At 46.7% G+C, this 18,475-nt stretch overlaps 1 pseudogene; it reads left to right on the forward strand.

Moving 5' to 3' along the window:
• Nucleotides 1-18,475, forward strand: part of LOC119967539 — a 112,794-nt pseudogene that overhangs the window by 19,432 nt on the left and 74,887 nt on the right.

The raw sequence follows: 18,475 nt of genomic DNA on the forward strand, positions 1-18,475 counted from the left end.
CCAGGATTTAGATGTTTCTGTAAGAACAGAGAAGATGGTAAAAGAGGGGGGGGGGTGTGGCATTGTTAATCAAGGAAAGTATTACGGCGGTAGAAAGGACGTTTGAGGACTCGTCTACTGAGGTAGTATGGGCCGAGGTTAGGAACAGGAGAGGAGAGGTCACCCTGTTGGGAGTTGTCTATAGACCTCCGAATAGTTCCAGAGATGTAGAAGAAAGGATTGCAAAGATGATTCTTGACAGGAGCGAGAGTAACAGGGTAGTTGTTATGGGGGACTTTAACTTTCCAAATATTGACTGGAAATACTATAGTTCGAGTACTATAGATGGGTCAGTTTTTGTACAGTGTGTGCAGGAGGGCTTTCTGACACAGTATGTAGACAGGCCAACAAGGGGCGAGGCCACATTGGATTTGGTACTGGGTAATGAACCCGGCCAGGTGTTAGATTTAGATGTAGGTGAGCACTTTGGTGATAGTGATCACAACTCGGTTATGTTTACTTTAGCAATGGGCAGGGATAGGTATATACCGCAAGGCAAGAATTATAGCTGGGGGAAAGGCAATTATGATGATATTCGACAAGATTTAGGATGTATAGGATGGGGAAGGAAACTGCAGGGGATGGGTACAATCGAAATGTGGAGCTTTTTCAAGGAACAGCTACTGCGTGTCCTTGATAAGTATGTACCTGTCAGGCAGGGAAGAAGTTGTCGAGCAAGGGAACCGTGGTTTACAAATGAAGTTGAAGCACTTGTCAAGAGGAAGAAGAAGGCTTATGTTAGGATGAGACATGAAGGCTCAGTTAGGGCACTTGAGAGTTACAAGTTAGCCAGGAAGGACCTAAAGGGAGAGTTAAGAAGAGCGAGGAGAGGACACGAAAAGTCGTTGGCGGATAGGATCAAGGAAAACCCTAAGGCTTTCTATCGGTATATCAGGAACAAAAGAATGACTAGAGTAAGATTAGGGCCAATCAAGGATAGTAGTGGAAAGTTGTGTGTGGAATCAGAGGAGATAGGGGAAGCGTTAAATGGATATTTTTCGTCAGTGTTTACACTGGAGAAAGACAATGTTGTCGAGGAGAACACTCAGGTTCAGTCGACCAGGCTAGGTGGAATTGAGGTTCAAAAGGAGGAGGTGTTAGCAATTTTGGAAAATGTCAAAATAGATAAGTCCCCTGGGCCAGATGGGATTTATCCTAGGATTCTCTGGGAAGCCAGGGAGGAGATTGCAGAGCCTTTGTCCTTGATCTTTATGTCGTCTTTGTCGACAGGAATAGTGCCGGAAGACTGGAGGATAGCAAATGTTGTCCCCTTGTTCAAGAAGGGGAGTAGAGACAACCCTGGTAATTATAGACCTGTGAGCCTTACTTCGGTTGTGGGTAAAATGTTGGAAAAGGTTATGAGATAGGGTTTATAATCATCTTGAAAAGAACAAGTTGATTAGCGATAGTCAACACGGTTTTGTGAAGGGTAGGTCATGCCTCACAAACCTTATTGAGTTTTTTGAGAAGGTGATCAAACAGGTGGATGAGGGTAAAGCGGTTGATGTGGTGTATATGGATTTCAGTAAGGCGTTTGATAAGGTTCCCCATGGTAGGCTATTGCAGAAAATAAGGAAGTATGGGATTGAAGGTGATTTAGCGGTTTGGATCAGTAATTGGCTAGCTGAAAGAAGACAGAGGGTGGTGGTTGATGGCAAATGTTCATCCTGGAGTTCAGTTACTAGTGGTGTACCGCAAGGATCTGTTTTGGGGCCACTGCTGTTTGTCATTTTTATAAATGACCTGGAAGAGGGTGTAGAAGGATGGGTTAGTAAATTTGCAGATGCCACGAAGGTCGGTGGAGTTGTGGATAGTGCTGAAGGATGTTATAGGATACAGAGGGACATAGATAAGCTGCAGAGCTGGGCTGAGAGGTGGCAGATGGAGTTTAATGCGGAAAAGTGTGAGGTGGTTCACTTTGGAAGGAGTAACAGGAATGCAGAGTACTGGGCTAATGGCAAGATTCTTGGTAGTGTAGATGAACAGAGAGATCTCGGCATCCAGGTACATAAATCCCTGAAAGTTGCCACCCAGGTTAATAGGGCTGTTAAGAAGGCATATGGTGTGCTAGCCTTTATCAGTAGGGGGATTGAGTTTCGGAACCACAAGATCATGCTGCAGCTGTACATAACTCTGGTGCAGCCGCACCTGGAGTACTGCGTGCAGTTCTGGTCACCACATTATAGGAAGGATGTGGAAGCTTTGGAAAGGGTTCAGAGGAGATTTACTAGGATGTTGCCTGGTATGGAGGGAAGGTCTTACAAGGAAAGGCTCAGGGACTTGAGGTTGTTTTCGTTAGAGAGGAGAATGCTGAGAGGTGACTTAATAGAGACATATAAGATAGTCAGAGGGTTAGATAGGGTGGACAGTGAGAGTCTTTTTCCTCGGATGGTGATGACCAACACGAGGGGACATAGCTTTAAATTGAGGGGTGATAGATATAGGACAGATGTCAGAGGCAGTTTCTTTACTCAGAGAGTAGTAGGGGTGTGGAACGCCCTGCCTGCAACAGTAGTAGACTCGCCAACTTTAAGGGCATTTAAGTGGTCACTGGATGGACATATGGATGAAAATGGAATAGTGTAGGTCAGATAGGCTTCAGATGGTTTCACAGGTCGGCGCAACATCGAGGGCCGAAGGGCCCGTACTGCGCTGTAGTGTTCTATGTTCTATGCTATAAATGCTCAGTAGGTCTGGCAGAATCTTGTTTCAGATCAATGACCTTTCACCTGACTCATTCCTTAAATCAATACCAGACGAAGAGGAGATTTCCATAAGCGAAACAACAGGTGCAGCTTTAAGATGCTGGATCTATGATTTCAAGGATCTGTACATGAAATCCCATTGCCAATCTCTAAGCTCCCAATATGTCAAAAATGGGCTGTGTGCACAACATTAATGAAGGGCCCTCAAAAAGCCTGGGTGAATGGGGAGTGTATAAACCTGCGGCATAAATTCTCAATGTGCCAGCAAAGCACTACAAGTGCAATTTCAACTCTGATGTTTTTCCCTGCAATGCATCATCTTCAATTTTACTTTGAAACAGTGGAAGTCTAAGTTCAAAAGCTAACCTAACAGAGGTAAAAGAAGGAATTTACTGTCTGCAAGGACAGCTGAAAGCGCTGAAGGATCAGGAAGTCACAATCTTGCAGCAAATAGAAGACTATTACCATGCAATCAGCAACTTTAAAGATCAACAGGATAATCTGAGGTGAGTAAACCACAGTAGATTATAAGATTGGCAAAGACTGTCTAACAATGGTTGTTAATATTAGGATGATTTATCTGTATAAACTGCTACAATCAAATCAGCAAAAGCTGTAAAAGATTTATGAAGCGGATTTTTGAAATTTTCACTGATTTGCTTCAATTAATGAAAATATGTTTACATCAATATTAGGTCACATTGCTGGTATTGGAATAACAGCAATGACATTTATGTTTATGCTGGTTTAACTTTCTACCGCAAAAGAGTGATATCAAAGATTCATCGGCACAAGCTTTAATGTTTGAGCAATTCCCACTCGCTTTCTTACTAATGCACCAACATTATAAATCAACAGTGATTAAGCAATTATTTTTATTCTATTGCACAGACAATTTCACCAAGCCAAGGTTTTTATTACAACGCCAAATGAGCAGACTATTTAAGAAATAGATTATTCTCAGTAATTATCGATTTTTTATTTGTTTATCCTACTTAAAGTCTTTAGTTTGTGATTATTTCCTGTCTACAAAATTTTAATTCATGTTGTCAATCCTACCGAATCATTTACCATATTTCCCATTCAATTTTGTTGAGTAAACAGGTGCATTTGCCATTGCACACTGGGGGACTCTGTAGTGCAATTCACCCGATTGCTTCTGGTAGCTCCAGAATCATCTTTTTTTCTGTCTGAAGATATGTAATTAAATCCTTGAAGGCTTTCACAAGCTGAAAGGCCTATTTTTAATAACTTCTTAACAAATGCAGATTATTTTAAATGAATTATTCCATTGACTCATGTGAACAATGCTGTGGGAGATCTACTAGCATATTAAAAATCTTGCATAAAGTGTACACTTGTTGCACATATCAATCTTACTTCCTATATCATGGATGTTTAAAGGAGACTATGTATGCCAGCGTGCCACAGGGTAACCGTATATCATTTTTTACTGTCATTCTGTTGGTAAGCCAATAAAATCACTCAAAATGCTTTCATAAAACAAAACTCATTTTTTAATCTGAAGTGTCTGATATCTAAAGTGAGGCCTTAAAATAAAAATGGTGAAATTGCTCTAAGCCTAAACTTAGTGTTGATGGGCATGATCGAATCAAGTGGGAAATGTGGTAGTATGACTAGGCGTATTAAGGTACCTGGGAGTGTAAGCTGCCATTGGTGCAGAGGGCTCGCTGCCCATTGGCCCAAGTATCATGTTCTCTGTATTCCTATTGGCCAAGAGGAAGGTAGCTCCACCTACAAGGTGGGGTATAAGAACCCGTGTTCCCCAGTAGCCAGGCCATTTCTGTACGTCTGCTGCCGGGCTCACTTCTTGCTGATTAAAGCCTTTCGTTTCGGACTTCAGCTACGTTTCGTATCCATTGATTGTGCATCAGGAACTATGTTTCATAGCGAGCTCGTTTAGCCGCATGTTTCCTGACGCTGACAGCACTGAGAAACACGACGCTATCTTACCTGACTCTGGATAGATATGGGGCCTCAGGGTAGAACGCATGGCTGAGGCCACACTTAGTCCCGTTTCCTGCACTGAGGAGTCTGCTCATCAAACTCAGTGCAGGCAGCAATCGAGATGCCATTTTAAAATGACGTCCCAATCTCTCGACCCCCAGACCCAACCCACCCCCAAAATCCCAAATCATCTACCGGGGGTACTTGGCTCCCACCCTGCACCCCACCTCAAGTGCACAGGGCGCCCCCAGGCCCGATCACCGCAGCACAAGAAAAAGGCAGCTTGGCATCCTGGCAGTGTCCCTGCCAGCTGGCAGTGCTACCTGGGCATCTTGGCAGTGCAAGGCTGGCACTGCCAGGGTGCCAGGCTGGCAACAGACGTGCCAGAGGGTGCCACCCTGCTCAGAGGGAAAGAACCTGTGGGCCACTGCTGAATGGCGCTCGCCCGTGGTCTCCAAGGCGAAGAGGATGGACCCAATGCCGTAGATACCTCAGGGAACTGCTGCATATTAGAATGAGACTAGCTGTCTCGCTCTCATATGCAGCTTTGTCAAAATGTAATCTTGCCCCACAACACCTGAGCAGCCCCATTATATCCCCCCCCCCCCCCCCCCCCCCCCCCCCGGCCGAACTCACTATCCCCCTCCACTTATCCAAGCCCCTCAGCGCAGTGGCCAAGTGCTCTATCGTCAGCGCAAACAGAAGGGCGGCCATGTCTCGTTCCTCTATGCAGCTGCAAATATCCCGAACACCCTTTGGTTCCTTATATAACAATTTGACCCACGCCACAAATTTAGGCCCAATCCCAAACCGTTCCAACATGGCAAACAAGTAACTCCACTCTACTCAATGAAACGCCTCAGCATTCAGAGCCGCCGCCACCTCCAGCACCCCGTTCTGATGGGGAGAGAACCACAATTAACAAGCGTCACACATTTGAGGCCTTTCTCCAGGACCACATCCACCAAATGCGGAGCATGATCCGAAATGACAATCGCAGAGTATTCCACATACCTCACACCGGACAACAGCGACCTCCTCATAATAAAGAAGTCAATCCTCGAGTGTATATTAAACACTGGCAAAAATAAGGAACACTCTCTACCCCACGGATGTAAGAACTGCCACTCGTCCACTCCCCGCATCTCCTTCATAAATGTTGCCAACATCCTTGACCCCCACCCCTCCCCACTCCATTCCTGAAGGGGTCAACGAGTGCGGCTTAGATCAATCTATCTTTGGATGCAACACTTATTTAAATCTCCACCTAAAATTAACTGATGCATATCCAGACTTGGTATGGCCGCTATCATCCTCTTCATAAAACCTTCAGCGCCTCGCAAACCACAGACAAAACTTCCCCATTCTTATTAAACCCTACATAATTGTCAATCACCTTTGCCAATTCAGGACATACACACTAACCAAAACCATCAACCTCCCCTCCAAATCGCCCTTTATTATAATATATCTGCCTCCCTGATCTGCCACCACTTTCTCCATCTGAAACCTAACTCTCTTACCCAGTAGTACTGTTACCCCCGGGCCCTGCTATCAGAGCCAGAGTGGAACACCTTATTCACCCAACCCTTCCAAAGCCTAACCTGGTCCTTCACCCTCAAATGGGTCTCTGGCAACAGCACCACATCCGCTCTCAAGCTCTTCAAATGCGAGAAGGTTCTCACCCACTTCACCTGTCTCTCTCCTGCCCACCCCCATTCCCTCCCATCCCATCCCCTCCCATCCCATCCCCTCCCCTCCCCTCCCCTCCCCCACCCCACCCTCAATCCCCACACATTCAACGGTCCCATTCAAACTGGGGGTTTCTCCCCCTTCTATCAGCCATGGTCACAGCCCTCGGCCCCGCCCTACGAGTGTGAACGAGCTCTACCCCTAGTCTGTCAGCTAGCTGCCCGTCCCCCCTTTCCCAGAAAACCCCAACCACTTCCTCTTGAAACCGCTCTTCTCTTATTACTCCCCATCCCCCCACCATTCAATCCCCCCGCCCATCGAAACCTGTCCACACAGGCCTAGCCGCTGCAACCATGCGGCTTCATTTTGACTCACCCTCTCCCCGATACTTGCTCTCACTGAACCTCCTGCTATCTGATTCCCACTCATCACTGCCTTCTCCTAAACCTATGTTCCCATTGAAGTTCCTGATCCAATCTGAAGCTGGAGCTCCAAGGTTGTTGTAATGACTTCGGCCAAACCTTTGAGATTGGCCAAATAGAGTACGAGTTCCCTGATTAGTGGCCCAATCAGGGAACGCCTTTCTCTGTACATAACAGGGAATGTCAGATCCTCTGCACTCCCAGTGTAGACAGCAAACTGAATGGACCTGGTTGTTCAGCTGTTGGTTTTGTAAATAAAAGGAATTCTGGTGAAGGGATTTCTGCCTCCGTGGACTTATTACCGTTGTGAATGTACAAGTCCTGATGGTGGAGAAGTGCTGAGCTGGGGCTGCTATAATCCATGTTTTTCTTTTAAGTGCTCCTGCTCACTGCTTCCCTCTCCTGAACACTCGCTGTGAGCAAGGACTCTGGGGATGAAAGGCGAAAGATAGGAAGAGCAGCTCAACAATTATTTAAAATCGGGAGACTGCACCAAAATGGCTCTGGTCGGGTTAAGTAGCCCAACGTCAGACTGATGGGAAATGGTATTAAAACAGGAGTACCAGTCCCATGAACTGATCAACTTTAAAATGGAATAACATTAAATAGCTCGATGGACAGCGACTTTCTGTATTGTACAAAATGCTAGAATCAGGGCCGACTATGATTAAGGAGAGTCAATGGCGATTTATGAGGCCCAAAGGATGAATGTGGATAAATGAGAGCAGGTCGGTCCAGTGTATTTGGATTTTCAGAAAGCAAACATTCAGTCAAATTCCGCGCAAGAGATTATACGTAAAATTAGGACTCGTGAAATTTGGAGTAATAGCATAGATTGAAGATTAGTTGATGGACTGAAAACGGAGAGTAGGAATATATAGAGCATTTTCAGGTTAGTAAGCTCGAACTAAAGTGGGATACCCCAAGGATCAAGACTTAAGCCTCCGGTATTTGCAAACTATATTTATGACTTACGGCATTGAGTGCCGCACATCTAAGTTTGCTGATGATTAAAAGTTAGATAGGAAAGTCGCAGTGAGGAGATATACAAGGAGACTGTAAAGGGATCTTGAGTGTGTGGGCAAGAACATGGAAGATTGGATATTGTTGTAATATGCCTTTGAGAGCAATCTGCCTGACATCACTAGAAAGAAAATATGTCATGTGATCCAATGTTAATTTAACTTTTGTTTTGAAGTGGGGAGTCCTGGATACTTGGCAATACAGGGAACCAAGCGATTTTCTAGTACAAATGCTTGGGATTGCCAGCACTGTAACTTGCTGATAATGGTAATTTGTTATTGAGAAGTATCAGACATGAACGGGGGAAGTAAGTGAATCATAGAAGGGAACTAAATGAGTAGCCACAGCTAGATAGCCTTGGGAACTGATAGGTAGAACAAAGGAGGCTTATGTTGTAACAGGCAGCTGGCTGAACGAATGTAACAATGAATAATGTAACAAATGTGAGTTTGAGTCGCCTCCTGGCATAGCTAAGAGCCAGTCTCCCCTGTGTGCATACTGGGAATAAACTTTACCTGATTTACTTATGGCTAAGTGTTGAGTGTCTTTACTTTTGATACTCCACAATAGCTTTGAGCAGAGCCACACTGTAGAATCTGCTAAAGCAGCACACATGAATCAACCAGGCAGGAAACAAAGATTTTATTTATTCACAATATTACACTCTCCACTCCCCGAAGGGCCTCTCTCCTACCTCCTCCCAGGCCGGGGTTTTTATACTAGAAAGCTGAGCTCTCAGTTAAGGGGGAAAACCATTCCCTCGTTACCAGGGGAACTCATAGTCAGAGGAGGTCATCTGGAATCTAATTGTCCTTATCTTGTGACCTCCTGAGGGTTATAACCACCTGGTGCTTTCATGCTTTATACCTATCTATAACGGTACTCATATGTCCAGTCTTAATAAATGAACCCACAACTTGTTTAACCAATTCCTTATTGAGTGATTGGCGACTTGTGTTGAGAATGTAAATTCGCCCAAGGTGTCACTTCATTATAACAACATGGCAAATACAATGTAGCAAAGTGTGAATTTATCCACTTTGATAGGAAAAGTAAAAAATCAGCATAAATTTGAACACTGATGGTGAGAGACTGGGATACATTTGCATTCAGAGGAACCTTTATGACCTCATACATAATCCCAAAAGTTAACAGGCAGGTACAGCAAGCAATTAGGAAAGCAGATAATAGTTTTTGTTGCAGATTGGAGCACTGCTTCGTCTAATCTGCATGGCCATGCAGCAATCGAGAAGTTGCCATGTAGCAAACAAGCAACAAATAATGTTTCCTTTGAGATGTGTGATTGTTCCGTTGAACAACAAACAGTACAACAAACTGACCATGCACAACTAACAGAGGAACATTGGACTGGAGTATAAGAGCAAAGAAGTCCAATTGTGCTCGGGTGCTGTGTACAATTTTGATCTTCTTACCTAAGGAAGGGCATACTTGCCCTTGTGGAAGTGCAATAAAGGTTCACTAGACTGGTTCCTGGGGTGAGGGGATTATCCTATGGAAAGCGATTAACTAGATCAGACCTATATAATACTTGATTTACCGACCACCTCGCTGCATGTTTTTCTGCCATTGAGGCAGCATGCCAACGGGATCTACTAGTCCCGCCGTTGTCAACGGGATTTCCCATTGACACAACCCCTTGTTGCCAGGAAACCCATGTGCAGGCGTGGGACCGGAAATTCCTGCAGGGCAAACAGCTGGTAAATCTGGAGTTTAGAAGAATGAGGTGAGCTGATTGAAACGGAAAATTCTTAATGGAGTTGACAGGGTACATTGTAAATCTTTGGAATTCTATGCCCTAGCAAACTGTGGATGTTCACTCATTGAGTATAATCAAACCAGAGGTTGATAGACTTTGGGCTACTAAGGGAAGTAAAGATATGGGTGAAATGCTGGAAAGTAGATTTGAGATAGAAGGTCAGCCACAATCTTGTATGATGGAGCAGGCTAGAGAGGCCGAATGGTCGACTCCTGTTTCTATTTCTCAATTCTCATTGGTTAAAATGGCCTGGGCCACACATTCATAAATTGAGCTGAGGCTGCTATTCGCCTTGCAAGTTGATTTCACCCCAAGTTACAATTGGAACGCAAGTAGCCACTTTGAATCTAAGGTTTGCCTGGAAGTTAGCATTTGTGCTGAAAACTCACCATGTTCATTCATATAACATTCTTTTGCCTGCTATTTTAGCACAGATTCGAACACATTTAAAATAATCAGATTAGCATATTTCAAATAATAAAGAGAAGCATCAATTAAACACGTTAAGAGTTTGCACTGACCTCTACCTCGCAGAGGCTGAGCGCCAACTCTCCAGTACTTCCTCTTACCTCTCCCTGGACCATGACCAGACCACTGAACATCAAACCATTATCTCCAACACCGTTAGTGACCTCATTTCCTCCGGATGCCTTCCCCCTATGGCTTCCAACCACAGTCCCCCAACCCCGGACAGCCCGCTTTTACCTACTACCCAAAATCCACAGAAAGGACTGTCCCGGCAGGCCCATTGTGTCAGCATGCTCTTGCCCCACCAAACTTATTTCCTCTTTTCTTGACTTCATCCTCACTCCTCTGGTCCATTCCCTCCCCACCTACATCCAGGATTCCTCTGATGCCCTGCATCATATTGACAGCTTCCAGTTCACGGGCCCTAACTGCATTCTGTTCACCATGGATGTGCAATCCCTCTACACCTCCATCCCACACCAGGATGGCCTGAGAGCTCTTCACTTTTTTCTCGAAAAGAGATCTGGACAATTCCCATCCACCAACACTCTCCTCCGCCTGGCTGAACTCGTTCTATCTCTCAACAACTTCTCCCTTAACTCATCCCACTTTCTCCATATCAAAGGTGTAGCCATGGGTCCGAGCTACACTTGTCTTTTTATGGGGTATGTGGAACATTCCTTGTTCCAGGCCTATGTGGGCCCCCTCCTACAACTCCTTTACCGATACATTGATGACTATTTTGGTGCCGCGTCATGCTCTCGCCCGGATCTGGAAAAATTCATCAACTTCGCTTCCAGTTTCCACCCCTCCATCACTTTCACCTGGTCCATCCCTTCCCTTCCTTGGTCTGTCTGTCTCCATTTCCAGCAATAGACTATCCACTAATATCCACTGCAAGCCCACTGACTCCCACAGCTATCTGGACTACAGCTCTTCACACCCTACACTCTGTAAGGACTCCATCCCTTTATCTCAACTCCTTCGCCTCCGTCGCATTTGTTCCGACGATGCCACTTTCCAAAATGGTGCTTCGAAAATGTGTTCCTTCTTCCTCGACTGTGAATTCCCACCTACAGTTGTTGACAGGGCCTCAACAGTGTGCGGTCCATCTCCCGTGCCACTGCCCTCACCCCCTCCACTCCCTCCCAGAACAAGGATAGAGTCCCCCTCGTTCTCACATTTCATCCCACCGCCATTTTCGACAACTCCAGCGTGATGCCACCACCAAACACATCTTCCCTTCACTCCCTCTGTCAGCATTCCGCAGAGACCGTTCCCTCCGAGACAATCTAGTCCACTCCTCCACCATACCCAGTACCTCTCCCATCACCCATGGCAACTTCCCATGCAATCGCAGAAGGTGTAACTCCTGCCCCTTTACCTCTTCCATGCTTAACATTCCAGGCCCAAAACACTCATTCCCGGTTCAGCAGCGTTTCACTTGCATCTCTTCCAATTTGGTCTACTGCATTCGCTGCTCCCAATGTGGTCTCCTCTATATCGGAGAGACCAAACGCAGACTGGGTGATTGCTTTGCTGAGCACCTTCAGTCTGTGCGCATTCAGGATCCTGACCTTCCTGTTGCTTGCCGTTTTAACAAAAGACCCTGTTCCCATGCCTACATGTCTGTTCTTGGCCTACTGCAATGTTCCAGTGAAACTCAATACAAACTGGAGGAACAACATCTCATCTTCTGGTTAGGCACACTACAGCCTTCCGGCCTGAACATCGAACTCAACAACTTCAGATGATCAGCCCCACCTTGACCCATTTGTTTTCATTTCATTTTATCTGTCTTTTACCATTTCTTTCTTTCTTAATATACATTTAATTTCCCCCCCCCCCCCCCCCCCCCCCCCCAATCTTATCCACCTTTCCTGCACCTTTCTCCTCTTTGCTTCTCCCCCCACACCTACAGTTCATCCTCTGATAGTTTCCCTGCTGTTTGACCTTTCACATCTTTTGTCCTCTCTGGGGACTGCCACTAACACTCTTTCCTCTTGGTATCTGTGGCCATTAGCACCCGGTTTCCCTGGATTTCTGCAGCTATGACTCATCTTTCATTCTCACTCCACAGTCTAAATATTTCCCACTTTCTCTGTTAGCTTTGACAAAGAGTCATCGGACTCGAAACGTTAGCTCTTTTCTCTCCCTACAGATGCTGCCAGACTTGCTGAGATTTCCCAGCATTTTCCCTTTCGTGTCAGATTCCAGCATCCGCAGTAATGCGCTTTTCTTAAGAGTTTAATATTATTTATAATGTTCCAGACATTACTTTTAAGGCTATAATACATGGTAAATTCTGATTTTTTTTTTTAGTGAGCAGTAGAGTTTGTTTCATAAAATATTATTGTGTTAACTGTTCAATACCTACAGGCATGAAGAACAAAGCATGAAGAATGTTGTTCAGTCCAGGAAGAGGCAGCTGAATGAACTGAAGGCCAGTAGAATGGACAGGATGAAGAGGTTTGATGGGAACATGCCAGCACTACTTTACGCAATGGAGGAAGCACGTAAGCAAGGCCATTTCCAGAAGAAATCAGTTGGCCCTTTAGGTAATTCTGAATAATTTATAAACTGCAGTTAGCAAAATCAATTTACCTTTGGTTATCTTGTGTAATAACTACAATGCAAACATTAAAATGCCAGTATTCTGTAAACTGAAGGCCAGAAATGTGTGTTTATCAAACCAATCACTCAACATGAGTGCTGCTATTTCTCTGTAACATGTCGTTGTGGTTAGAAATATTGGGAGCTTCATTGGAGAGCCCCAGAAAATGGATGCAGGGGCATGATATGGGACTGACCATTGCATTTGACATAGGCAGCATGCCAGCTTGTGCTGCCCATGAATTCCCAGGGGTGATTGAACACCTTAGCAGAGGGCATAAGCTGTGAGAGGCTGGTAACATTTAAAGTTAGCTTGCACTATTGTTAAAGCCGACCTACACATCCTAAAGGGAGGTGCATTGTGGATGGAGCAGGAAGTGGAAGTTATTGCAGAACTCACTCTGAAATGAAAGAAGTTGTAATATTGGCACAACGTGGAAGCATAGGTTTTCCAACATTGGACTGTGGACTTTGGTTGAGGGGAAGAGATGATTTTATCCGTCAGAGTAACATTCTCAGTGGGATCTGATGGCCGTGGAGATCAATGCCAGGATTCAAGCCCAGGCAACCTGGATACAGTGCTGAAAGAAGTTCAGGAGTGGCCAAAGTCATTCATTGCATCTCCAATTGCTAGAAAAAGTAAAGTCACCCTAGTCCCAGATGACCATAGGCTACTTTCCCCTTTGAGAGGGAGAGCTGACTGGTGGTGATTTAACCTGAGGATCGCCACACTCAGGAGAAGGGCAAGTTGAGAAGGAGGGACCTTCATGAATAACCTCATCCGGTATGGGGATTGGACCAGTGCAGTTAGCCTTGTTGTGCATCACAAACGAGCCGTCCAACCAAATGAGCTAAAAAAAAGTTATACAAGTCCCAATAGCTATATCATGTCAACAGCTGTTAAATGTGCCATATCAACATCACACGTCTACTAATGATCTCTATTAATCAATCTATCTCACCCTCATACACTTAGCATTGCTGCAAGCCTCACATCTTGCTGCTTGCACATGCTACCAACTATTCAACCATGACAGTCATATCCAAACAGATTACAACGCACTCACTGCATTGGCACCAGGAGAAGAAATATCTTTGTCTTCACACTAAACAGAATTAGAAAGAGCGCAGGAGAGCAGGATTCCCCATGGTGCAGGGTGACATTAACTGCGCTTCTGTGGCTTTGCGAGCCCTGCATCTCAAATGGTGAATGTATTAAAATTGCAAAGGGTACCACTCCCTTGAGACAGATAGAATTCTCAGGGGGCTTGGCAGGGTAGGTGCTGAGAGGACGTTTCCTCTTGTGGGAGAGTCTAAGACCAGAGGACATAATCTCAGAGTAATGGGTCACCCATTTCAGACAGTGATGAGGAGGAATTTGTTCTCTCAGAGCATTGTGAATCTGTGGAATTCTTTACCGCAGAGGGTTGTAAAGGTTGGGTTGTTAAGTTTGTTCAAGGCTGGGGAAGATAGATTTTTAATCAAAAATGGAATTTCTGGCATTTCGTTCTCCTCCGTCTCTTCTCCCTCTGGGCTTCCAGACTTCCACACCACTGGCTGGCCAGGAGGCAGTTCCTGAAAGCTCAAATGCACAAAGGATGGATTGAAATCAGGGAAGTGGGGATTAGGGAGAAAGCAAGAAGAGGTGCAACATCTGCACCTTTCACATCAGAACATGTTGTGGGCTGAGAGTGAAGTGGAATTTGCATGAGGCACAAAGGTACCATCGTCCTTTATGGCTTCAGTGACTGTGCCGGCCTCATTCTTTGCGGTGGCAGCTCCAATTATTCCCTCCCCTATCTCCTCCATTGGGGTCAGTGTGTACAGCTGTGCCAAACCCCCACACCCTCTTTCCCACCTCCCATCCAACCAGGAAGCTGTTACTACCATCTATTAATGTTGGCTGTGCAAAAGAGATAAGTGTATCCATGAGTGGGTGCAATGTGTTTTGGTAATGTGCCTACTATCACAGTCCAAAAGCTGATTATGTGTAAACTGTGTGTGGCTTACAACAGTGCTAATTGTGTGAGGTTTACGCTGTGGTTGACGTTGGTTCGACGAGGGAGTGTGGTGAATAGGACAGGATGTGAGATGAGTGATCCAGTTAGTAGACAAAGCATTTACTGATCTTGACCACTTGTGCAAGCTTCTTTTGGCATTGCATCCAGGTTCTTGACGCTATGCTGCTGGCATTCACCCCTGTGGCCTGAAACCACTGCTTTGAAGATCCTTCTGGCTGTTGAGGTCAGACAATCTTTCATCTCCTGCCCACCCACCACACCAAAGCTTCCAGCGCAGCATCATGCTCTCTCGGCAATTCTGCCTTTTCCGTTGCTACCTCCTGGTCATGAATGCTTCTTGAAACATTGTCAGGCTCTGCTGCAGCCAGAATGTGTGTCCCTTTAAGGGTTACCGGCTGGCATTAAGAGTGGTGCCAGCTACTCATGAACGTGGGCCTCCGCTATAGTGTACTACCTCATTTTGAATAGGCACAGGATGTTCATGCATTTTAATCCCAAAATGGGGGGCTGTGCATTTTAGCCCCCATTTAGTGTAGACTTGATGGCAGTTCCTATGATTGAAGGATTGAATTGACCTGTACCCTCTACGGTTTCACAATTTGAGTCCCTGTCAAATTGGTGTGTTCTGTTTATTAGTTTAAAGCCAATGATACTTTCCTCTAAAGAATTTGAAAAGCTGGAGCTGCGTATAAACACTTCACACTGCACACACTCTCACTCCAGCCAGATCAGGAAGATGCCACATAGGAGAGCAGCCCCGAGGTTCGCAGATTCGGAGCTGGAGACTTTGTTGGATGTTGTGGAGGGGAGGCGGGACACCCTCTTCTCCAGGATGGGCAGAGGCCATTGCCCACAGAAGTCAACCGGGCCTGGGTGGAGGTGAGCGGCGGTGAGCGCCGTTGCCCCCACTGTGAGACAGTGTTGCGAGGATGGAAAACCTCTCTAGGCCAACCAGGGTGCACCACCACCTCTGTGCCCCTGGTATCACTCCTGTGCAACATCCTGTACGCTCCCCCGCCCTTCCTAGAGGATGATCAAAACCTAGCCCCCGGGAGCCCTCTTTCACCCCACACAGCACCACATGTCTGCCATGGCCGGGTGCCCTGCACACACACAGGCCACTAACCGCGGATCTGCTATGCTGCCCGCATCCGAGTGTCTCTCACTGTATTATCTGTCCCCCAAGGAGAAGACAGCCTTCAACTGTCAGGAGCGGGAAAAGACTGGAGGGGGCCACTGGATGTGCAAGTCCCCACCGCCACAGAGCAGAGGGGGATGTAGCTGGTTGGGGAGTTGGGAGAGCGGGCAGTCGCCCAGGCGGAAGTTAGCATGAGAAAATCAAGTGAGCCCCCAATGAATTGCGATGTTGGTCGGCATGGTGACAAAGTGGTTAGCACTGCTGCCTCACTGAGGACCCGGGTTCGATCCTGGCCCTGGGTCCCTGTCCTTGTGGAGTTTGCACATTCTCCGCATGTCTGCGTGGGTCCCCCCCCCCCTCCCCGCCAACACCACCCTACTCGAAATCGCACCATGTGTCTTGTCTTTTGTCTTGCTGGATCACCATCTGACGAGGCCAGACCGTCCGGAGTTTATCGCCCCCAGCCGCTACCCGGGAACACTAGTCTGGGGACAACTTTTCGCCACAGCTATCACCTACGGCCTCCACAATCCCAGAGACACCCACCTCGGTGGATATTTTTAGTGAAGAGGCTCCTGGGACACTATCTGATGCGCACATGACAAATGCTGTAGTACATCAGTTGGCGGTAGGAACCTCCAAAGGCACGGAGAGTAAGAGTGTGGCCCGACTCAGGGACTAGCTGCCTTCCAGATGAGTTTTGCGCTTATGGAATGGATGTCCCGTCAGTGTTGGAGATGCAGACACAGAGCCAAGGTCTACAGGAGAGGGTGTCAGCAACTTTCCAGTGCCTGCGGGTGCAGTTGGAGGAATTCAATTGCCTGCAGGAGTAGGAAGTGGTGCTGACAATGCATGCTACCCAGGTCATCAGGTGTGCCATCCGTGGAGGAAGCCTTTGGTGTGAGGGTCATGGCCATGGGTCATGATGTCAAAGCTTGGGGCACGCTGTGCTGCTGGTGGCTGTGGTGCAGGACACTGGAGCCCTGCCACAGGCAGCCATGCACCAGGCCCACATGGACATTGCTGCGGCGCTCCAGAGCATGGCCCAGTCACAACAGGCCTTGGCTGAGGGCGTCGAGAGCACTGGCCTGGTGCTAGTTGACCTGAGCCAGTCTCAGAGGGACATGGCACAGTCTCAGTGTGATGTGGCACCATCTCTGAGGGAAGTGGCCCAGTCCCTTTTGCTCAATGACCGAATGCATTGAGACCCTTGTCAAGACAAGGGCTGGCCTCCAAGACTGGCAGTGCAAGGTGATGATGGAGCATCCAGGACACTTTCTGGCTGCACCTATGTCCCACGGAGTAGCCCGGAGGGCCATCTGGCACCCCGAGGGAGGAGTAGGCGATGGGGTCCATGCCGGTGACTCCTGCAGGAGAGGTGCTGGAACACCACAGTGTCTTTGAATTCCCAGCCAGAGGTACAACTATCAGCCCATTGCTGCACATTTGGAAACTTTTCTTACCTCCTCTCTCTCTCCCCCTCAGCAGCCACGGCGCCAGTCCACGTTTTTAAATACCATTTTTTTTTTTTTTTTTAAATTTAGATTACCCAATTATTTTTTCCAATTAAGGGGCAATTTAGCATGGCCAATCCACTTACTCTGCACATTTTTGGGTTGTGGGGGCGAAACCCACGCAGACACGGGGAGAATGTGCAAACTCCACACGGACAGTGACCCAGAGCCGGGATCGAACCTGGGACCACAGCGCCGTGAGGCGGTTGTGCTAACCACTAGGCCACCGTGCTGCCCTGTTTTTAAATACCATAAGTGAACCGCACCTGCGCCACCTTTGCCTGGCGGGTTCGGAGCATCGTGGAGGCCCAGAGAATACTGAGCTGGGTAATATATTAATGCATGAAAATGCCGGTTTGCGTGCCAGCACTCGGCGTGGAGTGCGTTGTCACCACTAGCGGGGCCCCAGAACATGGCGGAAGGTTCGACAGCCAGCGCCACCTTTATTCTTAACTCGATCGCTTCCGCATTTCCTGCATCATGGAGCGGAGAAGTCCACCCCATTTGTCATGGACATGCTCTTCAATGATTTCCTGTCAAATCTGTGTGAATGGTAACTAAAATTAGATGCAGCAGGCTGTTGAGGTTTGACAAACGTGATATGATAAATAAAAAAAACTAGAAGCAGTTTGTTGTGTTGTTCACCCTGGGGTAACACGGATTGCACACGGTGCAATGAACTGATCAAGTACACACCAACTGTAGCCGTTGGTTTAATATGTGATTTATTGAACTCTAGTAACGAAACACACAGCTGCCTGTGGGTTGCCTCTCTACTACCCTAAGTAAACTAAAGCTAACTATCTAGACCACGATGTGGAGATGCCGGCCCGGCGTTGGACTAGGGTGGGCACAGTAAGACGTCTTACAACACCAGGTTAAAGTCCAACAGGTTGTTTCAAACACGAGCTTTCGGAGCACTGCTCCTTCCTCAGGTGAACGAAGAGGTATGTTCCAGAAACATATATATAGACAAATTCAAAGATGCCAGACAATGCTGAGAATGTGAGCATTTGCAGGTAATTAAATCTTTAAAGATCCAAAGATAGGGGTAACCCCAGGTTAAAGAGGTGTGAATTGTCTCCAGCCAGGACA

The sequence above is a fragment of the Scyliorhinus canicula genome, chromosome 6 (genome assembly GCF_902713615.1).
Source record: "Scyliorhinus canicula chromosome 6, sScyCan1.1, whole genome shotgun sequence".
Classification (NCBI taxonomy): domain Eukaryota; kingdom Metazoa; phylum Chordata; class Chondrichthyes; order Carcharhiniformes; family Scyliorhinidae; genus Scyliorhinus; species Scyliorhinus canicula.